The sequence below is a fragment of the Hetaerina americana genome, unplaced genomic scaffold (genome assembly GCF_022747635.1).
Source record: "Hetaerina americana unplaced genomic scaffold, ioHetAmer1.1.p SCAF_49, whole genome shotgun sequence".
Classification (NCBI taxonomy): Eukaryota; Metazoa; Arthropoda; class Insecta; order Odonata; family Calopterygidae; genus Hetaerina; species Hetaerina americana.
In genome coordinates this window covers 1,262,990-1,280,855 of record NW_027287084.1, presented here as the reverse complement: position 1 = coordinate 1,280,855, position 17,866 = coordinate 1,262,990, and the positions used below count along the sequence as shown (strand labels likewise).

The 17,866-nt window shown below is 37.4% G+C and overlaps 1 protein-coding gene and 1 non-coding gene across 7 annotated transcripts in view; both read right to left on the bottom strand.

Annotated features, from left to right (window-relative positions):
• LOC139693430 (uncharacterized protein CG43867) overlaps positions 1-17,866 on the bottom strand; it is a 364,846-nt gene that overhangs the window by 148,154 nt on the left and 198,826 nt on the right. The gene's annotated exons all lie outside the window — the stretch shown is intronic.
• LOC139693431 (5S ribosomal RNA) lies at positions 9,003-9,121 on the bottom strand. The gene has a single exon (XR_011702047.1). It is a non-coding gene; the product is annotated as a 5S ribosomal RNA (ribosomal RNA).

Genomic DNA, 17,866 nt, shown 5'->3' with positions numbered 1-17,866 from the left:
CAAAGCCTCCAAAAACACACCCTTTTTCCGACTGCTGGGCAATGTGACGAGTCCTGACGAAAAGAAATCAACTTTACGATTCCCTTGGTAATCATTTTTTCGCTATCCAAAGGACACGAGAACTACGAATACGAGCGCATTATGCTAAATAAACGGAGAAACTTTCCTCATGTAGGTAAAATTGTTCGAGGAGTAGTTTCTTAAGTAATGAACAAAAACTTCCCTTTTTGCGAATGTCAAAAATGCTGCTTAAAAAGCTCTTCTGAAACTCAAATAGTAAATGGAACATTTACACATGTCCCGCCCACACACACACACACAGAGGAAGGGAAAGCGACTTTACCGAACTCAACTTAAACATGAAATAAGGCTTTTTACGAAAATGAACCAATGTTTATCCTATGGATGTCCCTGTTATAGAAGGTGCAATCGAATTGTTAAATAACCTTAACTACTATTTTCTAGGCAGTTAAAAATGGCGTTTTGTTCAAACATATTATTGATACATAACGTAACATTTTACCCTACAAACATTATAAATCTCTCCTGACGAGCTACACCAGATTTTTTCCGAAATTTCTGTCTGGGGAAATAGGAAAAATCAGTTCATAAACTATTTCTCTTGCTTTCACCAAAAATACTTTTTTACCAATGAATTAGCCAAGCCTTGCGATAACCAACTAAGAATGATTAGAAAGGCATCAGGATTAATTCAAAATTTGCTTTTGCGGCAAGGTGGAAATTTCATAACGCAATTATCGTTACCACTCACATTTCCCAGCAAAATGATTTATGGCAACCAATTAACTGCTGCGTAATAAATTCACTAAACGTTATAAGGCTGACAGATTGGAATATCACAACGAAGACTGAAAAGGGAAAGAAAATGAGATTTTGCCGAAAAGAAGAGGAGGGAGAAATTCGACAAATTTACTACCACCTTACTTTAGACCATCTCCATCGATTTCCCTGTTGCACCAGCTCCCTAAGGGGCTCTTAACGAAACGCTCCTCGAGAAGACGCGGTAATTTTGCCATTTCGTGATAATCTTCGTACCAAAAAATCTCTTCCTTTTACATTATGCTGGTGTCTGGCATAAATATATAATACGTGCGATGAATGTATTCCCGTTCAATGCAGCACGTGGGTTATGCAATTAAATTTTAAGGCAGAGGATTCGTAGCTATCCGTCGCCCATAACTTTCACGGTCCTTATGATCATATTGACTCGACATGAACACGATAGGGATTTTGAGTCTGTTAGTTTTCACTTCAAAAATTTCTTTTCCTGCAAAGCCTCTAAATAAATAAATGCAAAACTGAGTAAATACCTGTAACCACAGGAAAGACGAAAGTCAAATAAATTAGGCAAAAGATAATTTGAGTACATGTAGTACTTTTCAGAGCATTTTGAATACAGGCATGGAAAGGATATTCACCATAACTGGAGGGAGTCATACGTAGATTGAGAGAGGCAGGTGAGCAGATATCCAAGACTCAGGTGGAGTGAATGTCAGGAGAAGCAATTACCGACGGTAAATACCATCAGACTAGGCATAGGTAAACGGTTCAAAGAAACCAATCCATAAATTATACTCTTTGATGGAAGTGGAGTATCGGCAATGATTGCTACATGGAAAAAAATTCAGAACTATGATATGAGGCGCAAAAGAATCATGAACATATAAAAGATACGCCGAGAGGACAATGAAGTCCTTCTACGAGCAGAAAAATACTAAGACCATGAAAGACACTGACGACAGAATATTATTAATTAAGCATACTCTTGGTTATACCTCACGGATATTAGTTAAGTTTATTATAAATTGAATAGCACAAAAGGAGCCATATAGCCGAACAATAAAGGAAAATCAAGGATAAATTATGAGAGTCGAGTAGTTGATGGTGGAATATTGATTTCTCTCCAGAACGAAAACAATACGCACCTTAGGAAAGGATTATGATTGCTCCTAAGAAGCTGTCTACAAATAGCCTCGATATCTTGGACACGACCACACAACTATATTCGCACGAGATTTATTAAGCAATGTAATTATTTTAGTCTTCAGGAAAACCAAAAAATAACTGACGGACATGAACTTAACCCACCTTTAACTTTCATCCACGAGCCAATAGTTGTTCTATAAGGTGCGAAACTCAACATTGGCGACAACATAAAATAAATCTCGTATTAATAGTCGTAAATAAGCAAATGGAAACGCTATCCTTGAAGAATGTTCCACACAGTACGGCTATCAGGATCATTCCATTTTTCAATAATTTATTTTTGCTTTTACACACATGCTGAATGTTGGAAACCGCTGGCGTTTTCGGGTTCGATGCGTGGTGCGAACATCGTGTTTATCTTAAAACAACAAAATTTATTAGTAAGCCAAGTGGCGAACTTATAAAATGGTAAGGCTGCCAAATTCCTAAAACTTCGATAGAAATGTTAATTTAACATCCGCCGAAATTAATAGTTCTCGCGAGCAAACAAGCATTCCTGATTCTAAATATTTCCAGGTCTTCGGAGTTAATGAAACGGTGTATCCAGGGCTAAAGGTAATTATTTCCTCTTAATTCTGATATAATGTTGATAAATCATCATGCAAGATGCCATCTGACAATAAAATAATTACCATCGATTTTCCGGTGCTTACACAGAGAAGGGTGAATTTAATGGATGAACTGCATTTTTAAGCCATTAAAGTACCTATACACATATACTTTCAACTAGTACTACAGTTGGTAGGAAAAGTGTAATTGCTTTGGTTTTCCAAGGAATTCACCGATAAAAATAATGTAAGACAAGTACTTAATATTAATACCCTCGGAAATTTTTCCAATTTTAATACCCTACACAAATCAAATACCAGAAAAACAACAGACACATTGAGAGCACAAAGTTAGGGTTACTAAAAATACATGAATGGTGCAACACAGACCATCCAACCTGGTTGAAATTGAATATTGTATGACACGACGTACCATACCAGCTATATGGTACACTGCTTTGTACCAATGTCTGGGGCACGCCCTCAGTGTTCTTCGGCGTCGGGCATGAAGGCACGAGAGAGAGCAGTCTAATGCGAACACGGAGCGACGACAACGTAACTCCCTCGGAACTAGTGCTTACCGCCATTATAGTCCCCCACAGGGACCCACTCGGGTCCTCAGAGCAACGGTCCGAATCACCCCACACACCATGCTCGCGCACACAATGCTTAATAACCTGGACCCACCGAACGAGCCTTCGGGCTATCAGGATCTTCCATTCCGCCAAGGATCCCACCAGGGCAGATCTCCGTTCAGGGCGTTTTAGGTTTTAATTAACACGGCGTAGTCGCAGAAAGAACAATACTACTCTTAGACGCCGCTGCTCTACTTACAAAACAACACAACAGGATGCTCCCGGAGATTTTCTTAAGAATCGCGACACAGTAAGTTCAAATCGCAATAAACTCTTGACCCCATTTAAACATTCCGCTATTCCTGCGGCTATTGAACCTGATATAACTTTCTTAGTTTAAAACGCGAAGCACAACGAAAAGCTTTGCTCAATGTTAACCGTGCGAAAACCTTTTAGCCCATGGTTTCGAATGCCGAGAGTGCAAACAGTTTTCTTCTACCTTTACGCGAGATAATTCGTATGCCATCCTAAGGTGCAAAATATCCAAGATAAATCAACCACCAGTTTTAAAATCTGCAGAAGAATTTTGATTTCACACTTTTTAAATGGTCATTTTTCAGATTAAAGAGATTTTTAAATTGCTCTGCGTGTGCGCAATTGTTCACCATTTTATCGAATGTTACAAAACACTAACGCTAAAAGTCAAAGAACAGAAAGACAATCGGTAACAAAAAACGTTTTCACGAAAATACAAATGCATAAGTATAATATTTCTTCAAGCGTTACATTTAAAAACATAACAGGGAACAAATTAGTGCTTCACCCTAATAAATACAGAGAAACAAGATTAGCAATTAAAAAGTAAAAAATATAAGGGCAGATTATTCATGAAATTTTGGAATATACTTCGAAACGAATTGTTTGTATTCCACTTCTATAGAGTGTAATGCCTATTGTTTGTATTCGTAGTAGCCATTCCAGGTTTCCGCATTCAGGTAAATTGAATAACAAAGAATGTGTTTGTGGTTTATCAGCGAGGCAGAATATTTGTACCACATTAGACCAGTTAATGCTAAGGTACCAATAGCAGATGACGAGTTAATGCATAAATTAATTTCCACCATTTCAAACAAACCGGATGACAGGAGTAAAAAAAAATCAACTGCGGTCTAATCGAAAAACATATCCTTTCCAAGTACCGAAATTTAATAGCCCCCATAGCTCTATTCTATCTATTCTCCGCCATTCATTTTCAAGTTAAATAATTCAATCTAGCTGAAGCGAACCCACGGTTAATAACTGATGTCCCTTTACAAAGGAACTATATGAATGCTGAGAACTAGAAAATCACACATAAATGAAAACATCGGAATTTACGAGAGAAAAGAAAACCAATTGAGTTCAGAAAACGCAAAAACAAAATCTTTCCCTTCTGAGCCTACGCCATTAACCAAAAGCAGTGGTACAGAATTCATCGAAACAAACCAAAACGAAAATGTCGGAGGTAGGATCCGAACCGATGGTCTTTTTGCTAAACAGCGCGTCACACTGGCCACGAACCCTACCTAATACGGCAATGCGTATGCATAAAGGGAAAGAGTACGGACTGGATTTATGGTTATGGGATCCCCTTACATGGAAATAATTTCCTGACTCACACTTCAGTACTGGGAAAAGCTTGGCCCATTCATTGATTTTACGCCTACGCTACGGTTTTACCGGCATCATCTACATTCGCATCATACCAAAAACGTCAGAGAATAAGGCCAGATCGTTCCTGGAGATTTCTTTCCAAAGCGGAAAAAACTATAAGCAAATATGTTTTCCTCAACTCCCTACAGAATGAGGTAAATCAATACATAGCATATAACCAATATAATTAGTTAACAGGATGATGACTAGCTATTCCGAGAAAAGCATCTGTTCGGACGATCAATGCGGAGTTCCTAAGAAGGTTTCACATTTTATTCAAACAGAAAATGTTTCAAACCAAAAATGAAATAACGCTTTAACAGTGAATATAACGGTATATCAGGGCGTGTGGTAGAGACATGAAAGATGAAGACGTTAAGTAATAATGAATTGAATGAGGCAGTTACTTTAATTTTACGTTATAAGGAAATTGGGCTGATTAACGAGAAAACGAAAACTTCCTTGATATGACCATTAAATTCCATACTACTGCAAGGAGAACGTAAAAAGAGGAGAATAATAGGAATGTTTGTGAATCAAATATCAATGGAAACATGCGTTGAACTGACGTGCTATGCGGTGACTTCGTCGTCGTCATCACCTCTTCAGTATTTCAATCCTAAACTCTCCACACTTTCCTACTGATTCTCTGTCAAACATCCTTACTTCGCTTGGCCTAAGTATTATGTCCCTTGGGTCTTCTTTTCGGTGCCTTTCCTTAAATTATGCTCCTACCAAATGCATTCTGTCACAAGGTCTTCCCAATCCAATTCTTTCTTTCTTCTGTCTCTTCTGCTTAGGTTAACAACCCGAAGGTTAGCATGCACCATATCTCAATCGTTCTCCACTCTGCGCCAACCCCTTCAAATCCACGTATTGTCGGCAGGTTCCTCCTAAAATTACCAAACTTATTCGAGACGGGGTCCTTCTATCCGATTCTTCCTTTCATATTTGCATGAATAATCTCAAGAAAGCTTTCCTGCTCGGAAATGTGCCCAATCCAATTATTTTCCTCTTCCTTACCTGATTTAACATGCATGGTTCTTCTCCAATCCTCCTCAAAACCTCTTCATTGAACAGTCCCTCTGCCTGACATGGCATCTACAGCATTCTCCGAAAGACCCATAATTCAAAGGCCTCAACTCTTTATTTTCTTTCCGCGACTCCAAGCGCTCAAGTTTCGCTTCCATAAAGCAGTACTCTCCACACGTAGATCTTCAACGGTTGCTTTCTTTACTTTATGTTCTTTTATGTGAAAAGTTTCCCTTCCTTACTGAAAGCTGTCCTTGCTTGGTAGATCCTACTCACCAGATCTTTTTCACTACGACCATCGGATGTAATTTTGCATTCCAAATAGATAAATACTTCCACACTTCCAAATCCCCATCGAGCAGAGTTAACCTAGCCTTAAGCCACGCCTGCTGAAGACGATACCCTTAGTTTTGTCTACCCTGGTTCTCTTATTATATCCTAGCACCACGGAATTTTCTATTTCGTCTAACTCCTATTCCCTCTTCATGTCATCAGCAAGCCGACGCATACCTATTCTTTCCCCATAGAATTCAATGACTCTTCGCTCCAGTTTATCCCTCATTCCATTCAAAAACGAGATCTCATGACGACAATTACTTAATAACGCTTTTTTCCTTATCATGTTTCTCATTGGCATTCTCTCCTACATATTTCTCCTTTTTCTATCCCTTTGATTTCCAGCATCCGCTCCAGCGCCAGGTTTCTAAGGCTTCTATTATTCTGTGGTCTGCTTTTTCAAATAGTAATGCCTCCTATCCATTGAATAGCATATTCCACACGTATTCTTTCATGTATTGCTTTCTTGTTTCTCAGCTTCTCTTACATTATCACATCAGTTGGCTCTTTTCAACAAGCGTCTTCAAAGTCAGAGTGAATTTCCGCTTGATATTCGCCATATCCTCCCATCCTACGTGATGGTACTTCCGATGTTTGCGAACGATGTCTATCGGTCTAATTTCTATTGTATAAAGATCTACCTGCTTCTTATATATTTCGCTTGCTATGATTTTCAGGGGTAGGGTACAAGGGTTAGGTGGGAGAAGGAACTATGGAGTTTCAATCTCGCCCCAATTAAGTCGTTAAATATATGAATAAATACATTTTCTTTTCCTTAATGGGGGCTTTAAAACAAGTAGTTGTGGCAAGATCCAATTGGTGGGAATAGAACATATGAATAATGGTATTTTTTCACATCGATTTATCAGTTACAATGCATTTGGATCATCATCCAGTGCAAAAACAAATCCTGAATTTAGCAGCTGAACACGATGCATTTCCATGGAAACGCCTTTTACGCAACTATCATTATTTTAAATTAACGTTCACACTATATCTCTTAAATATTTGGTCCACAGCGTACAATAACTCCTGCCCCTCTACTGGATTCCCCACTATAGCTGAGATGTTATTAGCCTAAGGGGAATATTACTTTTCCCCATTTACTTTGATGTCTATTTTGGTGGTTCTTATTGCCTCTTACCTTAAGTCATGCGGTCAATGGTTAAAAACTGTCAGGCGAGGGAGATTCTAAAATACCTCAGCGGCGCAGAATCCCTCTTGATATTTGCGGGCCTCCTCAAGGTCACTGATTACTTTCAAATTACACCGAAAGGGAGTTCCGTTACTTTAAAGCAGTCAACAAACTAAAAAAAAATGACAGAACATGCGAAAAAATTTTCCCACCTCAATTCGATCCCCATAGCACTATTCGGTCTGAGTACATGTGATTTTCAACTCAATCCGCATTGATATCATATGGCAGTAGGTGAATACATTATTATAACTATAACTGACAAAGGTGTAAAACCGAAAGGGCATGTCTTGGGAGTTTCCAAAGCATATTGGCCATTAAGAACGTTAACGGGAAAGCAAAACTAAGCCTCATAAAAGAAACGACGACAATTCGTTTTTCGGAAAATGCAGTCTAGTCCTTGAAGAGAGATAGGTAGGGCCTATGTGATGGATCCAAAAAAAATTACTTTAGGGTTTCAGTCAGAATTTTGACAGCAAATCATAGATTTTCGAGAAAAAGTCGAAGAAATATAAATATGTGAAGACATAATCAAAGATGAGTGAGTGAGTTTACCACTGTGTCAAAAAAATCTAGGTGTGGCGATCATATTATTTCCCTATTGCCACAGATAATTTCATCCTCAGTTTAATTAGCTCCATAACAGTCGAAATCATTACCACGACATTTAACAATGACAATCGGAACTGGGGAGGAACGCAACAACCAAGTGAAGTTTCTCCATCAAAAGTAGATATGGAACAATTATTAAATCATCTGAGTGCCGTTAAGGCACTCAGTTACGATATCGACGTCTTCCTGTTTCCAGCAGAAAATAACACACGCAGTCTGACTTTTTAGTTCTAGGGTGCCTAGAAGTTCTTCCCATTTTCCCGACATAACTTATCACATCCAACGAGAGTGACATAGAATGAGCATCTTTTGAAGAAAACATACACATCAAGCACACTTATGGCAGGTTAAACAGATGACATCCAACATGCATTTAATTGAATCTGATACAGAGAAAGACAAAAATTGCACAATGTTGAATTTTAATAAATAATAGTTTCCGCTACCGGTGAAAAACGCCCAATATATATTTCAAGTGTAATTTCATGGAACAGGCGCTTATATGCGGCGGGATGTGTCCTAACTTCATATATCATCCCTGAACAGACATTTTATAATGTTACGTATGCCCCACCGCTCAGGCATAATCCATTTGTTTTGATGAATGAAAAAAACCTACTCCTCTTTGGCTGTTTTCCAATTCGTACCATAAAAAAATGGTTTATAATCGACAGACCGTGCATACGTCCATCACGAAACAACATTTTTTAACAATACAACATATCCTATTTCCTCATCAAAATTTAATTGCTTTATGATCATTCATAAACCTTACGATTACATTCAATTTATTTATTTTATTTTATTTATTTATTCAGTATAAGTCCGAAAACAGCATATTTTGGCCTTTACATCGAACTATTAACAACGATAACAATGGACACATTTACAAACACCCAAGCCCTAGATGGAGGGAAACTCACCCAGGCGGGAATCGAACCCGCGACCCTTGGAATGGCAGACGAGGACGTTACCCCGCCGCAACCGGGGTCGGCAAGAAATGAAAGCCAACGGCACCCGGTGTTCCCAGGCGGTCACCCATCCAAGTACTATCCGGGCCCGATGCTGCTTAACTTCGGTGATCGGACGAGAACCGGTGTATTCAGCGTGGTATGGCCGTTGGCAATATGATATCAATATGATATCAATAGAATATCAATATGATAACATCCCTGCATTTTACCAACTTTCGTTTGACTGCGCAATTTCTACGACGCTTCCGGTTTCTCTGTTCGAGGACAGAATCTATCTAACTGTTAGCACAGATCTTCCCTTCCCGATAGAGTTTTATCCTTGCTGTATAGCGCACCAATTTCACCGTTCCATTGTAAACTTTCCATATCCTCGCACTGAGTCTTCCACCATGCGTCTTATGCTTTATTTATTGGCCATCTCAATTGATTATTTAACTATTATTACTTTGTTCTACCAAACTCGGTGTTTATACTCTTCCATTTTTTCTGTTATCTATCTTTCTAAGAACCTCATTCGTGAACCAGTGTTTCTTTGTCCTTTTCCCATTTAAGGTTCCTATTGTTTCTTTTGCGATATACATATATATACATATATACATATATACATATATATATATATATATATATATATATATATATATACATATACATATATATACATATATATATATATATACATATATACATATATATATCTACATATATATATATATATATAATATTTGGACGGCACAGTAGAACACAATTAACATAGATAACACTCAAAAGGACACTCACATTGTAGATTGTTTGAGCTTCCGGCCTTCTCCGAGACCTTTTTCAAGCTAGTCTTACTTAAGCTCAAACAATCTACAATGTGAGTGCACTTTTAAGTGTTATCAAAGTTTTTTGTGTTATATTGTGCCGTTTAAATATTATGATGCTCGTGTGAGTGTTTTCATATCGCCAAGATATATATATATATATATATATATATATATATATATATATATATATATATATATATATCTTATGTGCGTGTGTGTGTATAGTATATATTATATATATATATGTAGATAGTATATATATACATAATTCTCAAGTATTTACAATGGTAAAAATATTAAAAAGAATGGGATAAAATCAAAAATAATAGACACACAAGTAAATTGTTCATCAGAAAAAAGATAGAAAGTAAAATTATGAACAGGATGCCCGGAAGGGAGTCATCGCGAATCAAAATCTGCTCCTAACCTTATACACTCCCGTTTAATCGCAAAATAGAGTTGATGATAAAAAGCCATTGCTGAATGTTTTCTTGACTGCGTAAAGATAAAATTTCGACAAGTGATTTATCACAATATTTAGTACAGCCTCGACTTTTCAGGTGCTAAGACAGGCTTGTTCATACTGCACCGTTAACAACAACAACAAGTTATCATTTCAAAATATTGAACTATTCACGATCTACAATAAAATAATTTATTCCAAAGCAGGGGGAGAACCCCTCTTATTTACAAACAGTTATTGAAAACACTCCCACAACTATTATCGATAGCCCATTTATGTCGTCGGAAAATTCGTGGTACTTTGAAAAGTGTCAAATTTTAAGAAACTATTAAGATACAAAATAAAATGAAACTCAGATCTTTGACCATATTTGATTAGATCATATAATTACAAGTACTAATTATAAAAAGATTGAAAACGCATTTAGGTATCATTTACTGTACACGGATGAAGGGTAATAATATTATCCTTGAGACATCAATTAATAAATCAACAAAATTGATTTGTAAACGATTATATTTGGCTTTGAAATGCTGAATGTCTTATACAATTGTATTATGAAGGAAAAAAAGAAAATACACCAGCTAAACCAAAACAACAGTGTGATCATCCTTAAGGCTTCCCAAAGGAGTATGAATAAAACCTAACTGGTAATGGTATGATAATCCACGAGCCTTTTATACGTCTTTTCGAGCAGAGCGTTATTTCATGTTCGAGTGACTAGATATGTTCTACAAAAAAAAATAAATACTGGTTCATGTAATATAAAGTGGGTACATCTGGTTGGTTGAATCTAACGGTGAGCGGCAGTAATTAAATCTGGACCCAGCAAAGAAGAAGCAAGCATGAAAAATGGAGTAGGCCAAGGATGCCCACTTTTCAGACATCAGCAACAAGATTTTCATCGGGAAAGCAATAAAATAAAGCAAAGGACATGTTACAGGAGATCGTATTCTTGGGGGATACGCCAGCATCTTGTACTTTTTCAGTGATATCGCTACGGCCTAGCAAAAGAAAAAAAAGGATCTGAAGAGAGACTTGTCAACTTTGAAAAGCTGGTGAGGTCGACCTTTGTATAAATGAAAATAAAATAGGTTATGGACCGCGGCAGAAAAGTAGATGGCAACATATATAAATGAATCCAAACCTTATGGAAGAGTCTTGTTAGTTGAAAGGAAGAATAGGAAGCAAATAAAGAACCAAGATACAGCCGTAGAGTCCAGGCAAAGGTGTTTAATCGGAAAAAATCGCCTAAAAATAATGAGAAAAACATTAACAAGAAGGAAACATATCACTAAAAAATATACTGAGTTTTTTCATCTAAAGCAGTAATATGGATAGAAGAAACCATGAGGAGAAAGGAAGAATCAGAGGCTGAGAAAAGCTGCCATAGTAGAGTGATGGAATAAATAACGAAAGGTTATAGAAGAAAGAAATTAAGTACAACTATGAAAAGAAGATGGAATATTTTATGGTAGACACACGTGTATTAACACAAGATATTTTGATAAATAAAAACGTCGCGGAAAAAGTGAATGAGGAGAACTACGCCGAAAAATTCCGGCCACATGGCGATACTAATGACATATATCGAAGAAAAAAATACAAAAAAATGTTATGGGTTATTCTGAAGCATAAAATAAAAATATCTAAAACGGGTTAGTCTACAGGGAACTCGACCGAAGAGCCTCGTCAAACTAATTCTATGATCGACGACCAATACTGACTGGCAGATTTGAGGAGCAGTGTCGAATTTCCGTCATGGCAAATGCTTTTTTCATGACGTGCCAGTGACATTGCAAAAGCAATTTCAGCGACTTTCAGCTGTTAAAATATAAGTCATGCAATGAGAGGAGCAAGAAGGCCATCAGGCACCATTATAAGTTTCTAAATACATCAAAAACCTTTGCCAAGATAAACACCTCGCCATGCAATGTCAAATTTACTCCTGAAATTATTTTTTCAATCCTAAAATTTGAAATAGCCTTTTACAAACTTAATAACATCCCCTATTATCAGTCATTCCGAGAAAAGTTTTGGGAATATAATAATAACACCGAAGCGACTGTTTGAACTTATGAATGGAATACGTTATCAAGTCGGAAAACTTCTATGCACACAAATTTCCTATCAAATTTAGATATCCTCTTACTTTTGGGGATATAAGCAAAAATGCTGGTTATCCTTTTGGGAAATAGTTTTCCTTCTAATAACGTTTGCAACGACGTCCATCGGAAGTCGTTTTCACGTCATCAAGCTATATTTTAAAAGTTACAATTCAGGGTCATGACAAATCTGTTGACACAGAAAAAGTAATTTAATAAAAATAATGCGTAGACGCTATATTAAAAGAATTTTTGAAGTTAAGTATTACTCGAGACTTTCCATAAAGTTAAAAACTGTTAAAACCGCGTTCCATATCAAGCAGAAACCTGAACTTCTACGTTTGGATCTCCTCCCATAAATTACATCAAGCCGCCATTCATTCATCGATAACTAATTCCGAAAGACACCATCCGGTAGACAGAAATGCCTACCATAAATTGTTTTCATTGAATAATTTCCGACAGAAGGAGTGGTATTTGTCTAAATTAACCTTGAGTTTAAGCCGGCAAGTTCTAAAACTTTATGCATTTGCACCCCCTCACCTTGCTCATTCATCTGGCCGACCTGAAACAGAGGTTTCTAATAGCCGGCATGAACTCTCTGCCGTCCTCACTTGAGAATCAATACTTAACGAGCTAAGCAGTTAAATGAAATTCATATTTCGGTCTCTTTGGACATTCGTATGAAAAACAACGTTCATAATCAAATACCGAAAAATTGCTCGCCTCTGGTAACTCTTAGCGCCTCCAAGGAAGGGAACATAACTTAAGCTTCATTCACTCCAAGACAATTAAGGCAAGCAAAATTATCTGAAGTCTTCATCCGGAAAATTAATTTGTGCAAACGCGCACAATACTTAGGGCTCCGTGTGATTGATTACGCTACGCCCCCTAAACTTTAGACAGTTCAAATTTGACAGGCTGACTTTACGTGCGTCTATCTATATTAGTAAGAGATGACAATCCCCAAATACTGATACTTCACCTTTCATTTTACCTGGCCTGAAAACTGCATCTCGCATAACCTTTTACGGGGGAAGTGGAGATAATTTCCGGCTGATAGCTGCTATTTTCTAGTCGTCGCAGACGACCTCGGAAAACGAGTTTCGATATTTTGCTCGCATTTAAACTGACGAGCATTCCATTAGCGACAAAAATCAACTTACGGCAAAAAGCTTTGTCAGCGCAAAACACAATTTCATTAACGACGCCATTTCAACTCATTTCCTTCATCAAGGGGAGGGTCACAGCCTGAACAATAAATTCTTATCTGCGTCAATTTAAGCGAGATTCGTTAATTTAACCGGCGTGCGGAATATCTTTGCCCGAAAATTTTTTCAGTTTTGGCACGCGATCTGCGAAAGGCCTCGCCATCACTGACCTAGGCACGCTCAGCCTCCCGTGGGATTTAAGCGGAAAGGATTACACGGCCTACCTCAAAACCACCACTTGCCATGATGGATCACGAACAGCAACATGAAAGGCGGGCGAGTGGGGCGGGGGGGGGGACGGAGTGTGTGGCCGAGCGGGTGACCGACGTCAACATTAGTCTAATCTTACAAAATTCACCGCGGGGTCACACGCCTCTCCCGGCGAACCAGATACCCCTCCTCGCTCCGGAGGGCTTTTAACACGGACACTGCCTAATTGGGAGATCCTTTTTTTCATCGGAAAATCAAAACTCTGTCCGCGGACAGAAAATTATTCCAAGCGTCCTCTCTCCCTTTAAACATTGAGGACTTAAAAATCGACCGCCATTTTCGCCCAGCCCACATTATCTTCGGCTTTAACTCGTGTTGGGTATTCTGGCGCAAAATATCATTCATATCTGTTTAAGAGTCTCGCCGCGGATTCTAGGTCACGGCCGCAGGGACTCCATACTTCGGGCTCAGGGTTCCTGCATTTGCATTAATGCTGTCCCTTGTACGTTCTTTCAACGGCACCACCGTGCATTCATTTGTTCATGCACTCGATACAGAATGGCCTCGGGGGCTAGAGAGGATAGATCGACCTTAAATTCACAATTCCGTCTGTCGACTAGGATTTGGAAACTATGACGATAGTTACGACATGCTGCAATTCATACATACTCGTACATATATCCCAACGTATAGACAGCCAAGTCAATGATTTAGATAAAATAAACTCTTCAAATAATCGCCACTCGTAATGCGCTTCCTGAAATGAGCTTAAATCAATCTGAACCAAATTTATTCGAACTGATTAAGGGTAATTAAATTAGGTGTTGAAATTATAAAACTTTTAGATAGCATAATTAAAATCGTGTCTATTTTGAGTTTTACATAATAAAAAACCGATTAAACATTGAATTAAATTAAGTAACATAAGCCGTGAGTTCATTACAACGTTACATTTTTATGCAACTGAGATAAAAATAATACGTGAATAAAATAAACAGTCCGGGATTTCTGGGTAAAAAATGGCCAAAAATTGCGCCACAGGCCATTAATTTTATTAATTTGTAATTGATTTTCCACTTGAAATAAATCAATAGCATTTAATTATATTCACTGTAATCAACTGGAAATCACCCAATATACACTATTTTTGGAACATTCAAAAGAGGTCCTTTTTACCAAAACTCAGGACACGCTGTAAGATTAATTTCCACATGGTTATAAAAAAGGATCACGATCAATTGAGCGAATGACTTTGAACTTGGCTTAACATAATTTGTAATTAAGATAATTTATGGCATGAAGGAAGATATTTGTAATTTCTTTTCGCCCAATAGACTACAACCCAGCATATAAACCAGATTACATTACTTTAGTATTTTTATTCAATGCACAATTAATGGAATGGCATCATATAAGTACAAGCTCGAGACATTGGACGAAAATATTTACGACATAGATCCAAGCCATGTACAACATATTATAAAGTTAAATCTCCACAAAAATTTTACGTGAGGATGGTAAAAACGATAAAATAAAATGCTATAAAAACTATGAATTCTGAAACCACAAGGATAAGGTTAGCAAACATAGGCGTTTCTTTTCACAGCTACTGGGTCAAGTATTTTATACAGCTTTTAACATTCTTTTCGCTGGCTTAAATACATTATTTACAAAAAATTCGGAAATGGTCAAAGACTGCAACATGTGTAATTCTCTTATGAACATGAAATATAAGTCGAAGCTATTACGAGAATCGGCGCAGGTAGATGAACTGGAGGGAATATGAAGAATCTCGGAGGAGAATTTCAGATATTTCTCCAGCGTTCTATCTCCGGGGGGAGAACGTGTGGCGTACTCTTAAAATACAGAGCGCTCATCACTTGCTAACTGTGAACACTTATGCACTATCGTTAATAAGATCAGGCTAATGGCGTTTGACAGCGTCCCTCCAACCCTCTCGTACAATTTTGGTAATTTAAAATTCTCCGCAACACAGAACCATCCACCCAACTTCTACGAGGTAGAAATGACTTCAGTTATCGCTAACCTTCCCCAATTAATAATGTTGCTAAATCATTGTTCAACTATTACCATACCTATATTTTTCATAGAGAATTTTCGATAAACATTATTTTTGGGCAGGAGATGAACGAGTTAAGTGTTCAGGATAAGCACAAGAAAAATATAATATTACTTCACCGTTACTTTCAAAAATATTCTCTACACAAATTAAATTTATTACAACCACCTAGTAACTATTTATAATAATAAGACCATGCGTTTGAACGTAATTCAATAATCTAATAAGTGTTGGTGCTAATGGAACCGAGAATTTTTCATTTGGTTAATGAAATATACGAAAGTAATCGTTGATGACTGAATTTTGAGTCGGATGCATAAGTGAACGAGCCAGCATTATATACACGCACACTCTCATAACTCATACTCACACACGCAGAACTTTACTTATTTTTACGCAATTTACCTAAGTACTGGTCGCAAATCCCGAAAATTTACAATGCACAAAGCTGCTAGCGACAACACGAAAATACGATGGTTGACTATAGGCAGGCATTCAATACAGATGAGCTTGTGTGTAGAGCATATATTAACAAAAAGGATAACGCAGCAAACTACCAAACATTCAAACAATGTTGGGAAGGCGTGAAACATTATTAACGTTTAACTCATATTTTCCAATTGAAACCATACAATTTCACGCAACGCATCCATACATTTCCCCACATTTTGACATCAAGATATCACATATATGTAATTCTATAATAACAATAGGTAGACAATTATTACTTCCCTCTCATTTCTCTCTTAGCATTCTGACAATTATTTCTTTCTTCTAATTTTGGGAAACACGCGTGAGAGAAAACATTATGGACACAAACTCGAAGAGCTTAGAGACTCATTGTATCAATATAGGAAGAAAGTACCATATGCATACATGGCGTATAAGCTCTCCTCCTTCCTATTCCAATAGTCCGCCAATTTGGCCCCGTTAACGGGGCAGAAATTTTTTCGTGATTGTTTCCACCCCGCTATCACTCTAATATTCCTCGAAGGCATTCCCCCTTTTCTATTTCCGTGACTCGTTCGATATTATATAACCGCCAAGCAATATAGTATCTACTTGATACACAGTATTTCCAGACACAACACCGTGAATTTTAGTGCTTACCCGCATTTGAAATCTACTGGGATTGGCTGCACCGCTGTTATTTCAATTTGTTTGGCCAGGTAGGTAGAAAATATAATGATAAGAGGAAATACTCCCGAAACCACAAAAGCGATAAGCAAAACGAGCACACGAGCCGTGCAAGAATTCTCTGGCTCAAATATATATACAGTTTTTAGAGGGAGCATTACAAAAACGTTTCACCATAATGTAGCTGACAGTATATAAAGACATGAGGAGAATTTATGGAAAGGGGTAAGGAGATTAGATCGAGATTTTAGATAGGTTTACGAAAAAGGATTTTTATAAATGCCGCAAAAGATATACGCGCGACCGCGGTAAAGTTGGAAAGCAGGCTCGCGCTCAAGATAAGGTAGATGGATTGTTGAACCGAACAATTCAAACCGTTCTTTTGACCCAGTATCGCATACCCCCGGTAAAAGAGGAAGTAAATTTACCCCTACTAGGACGCATGTACGAAATTCGTGCGTTAACTGCCACAGAGGACCAATAAAAAACATAGGGTAAACTATTAGTTCTAGTTTTACCAAGAAATTGTTTTCTCGTACACTTAATATTTCTATGAAATTTCTTACAGATTTTCATAATAATACTTCCGTAACATACATTCATAAAATGGCTTATAAGAAGGAAATAACATTTTTTACTAAAAAATCAAATTCCATTAATTGAAACTCTTAAAATTTATGAACTGCCAAATATTATCATCGCAATAATTACGATCGCTAATATCTATCGCTTATATTCCTTTAGCTCCTGTTTCCCATAACTAGCAGTATGTGATATGGTTTATAGAAGAATAAGGTACAAGCATGGAACTTTTTGAAGGTGGCGCGCAAATAACAAACGAATACGTGACTTCTGAAACAACGACGAAGTGGCAATGAAGCCA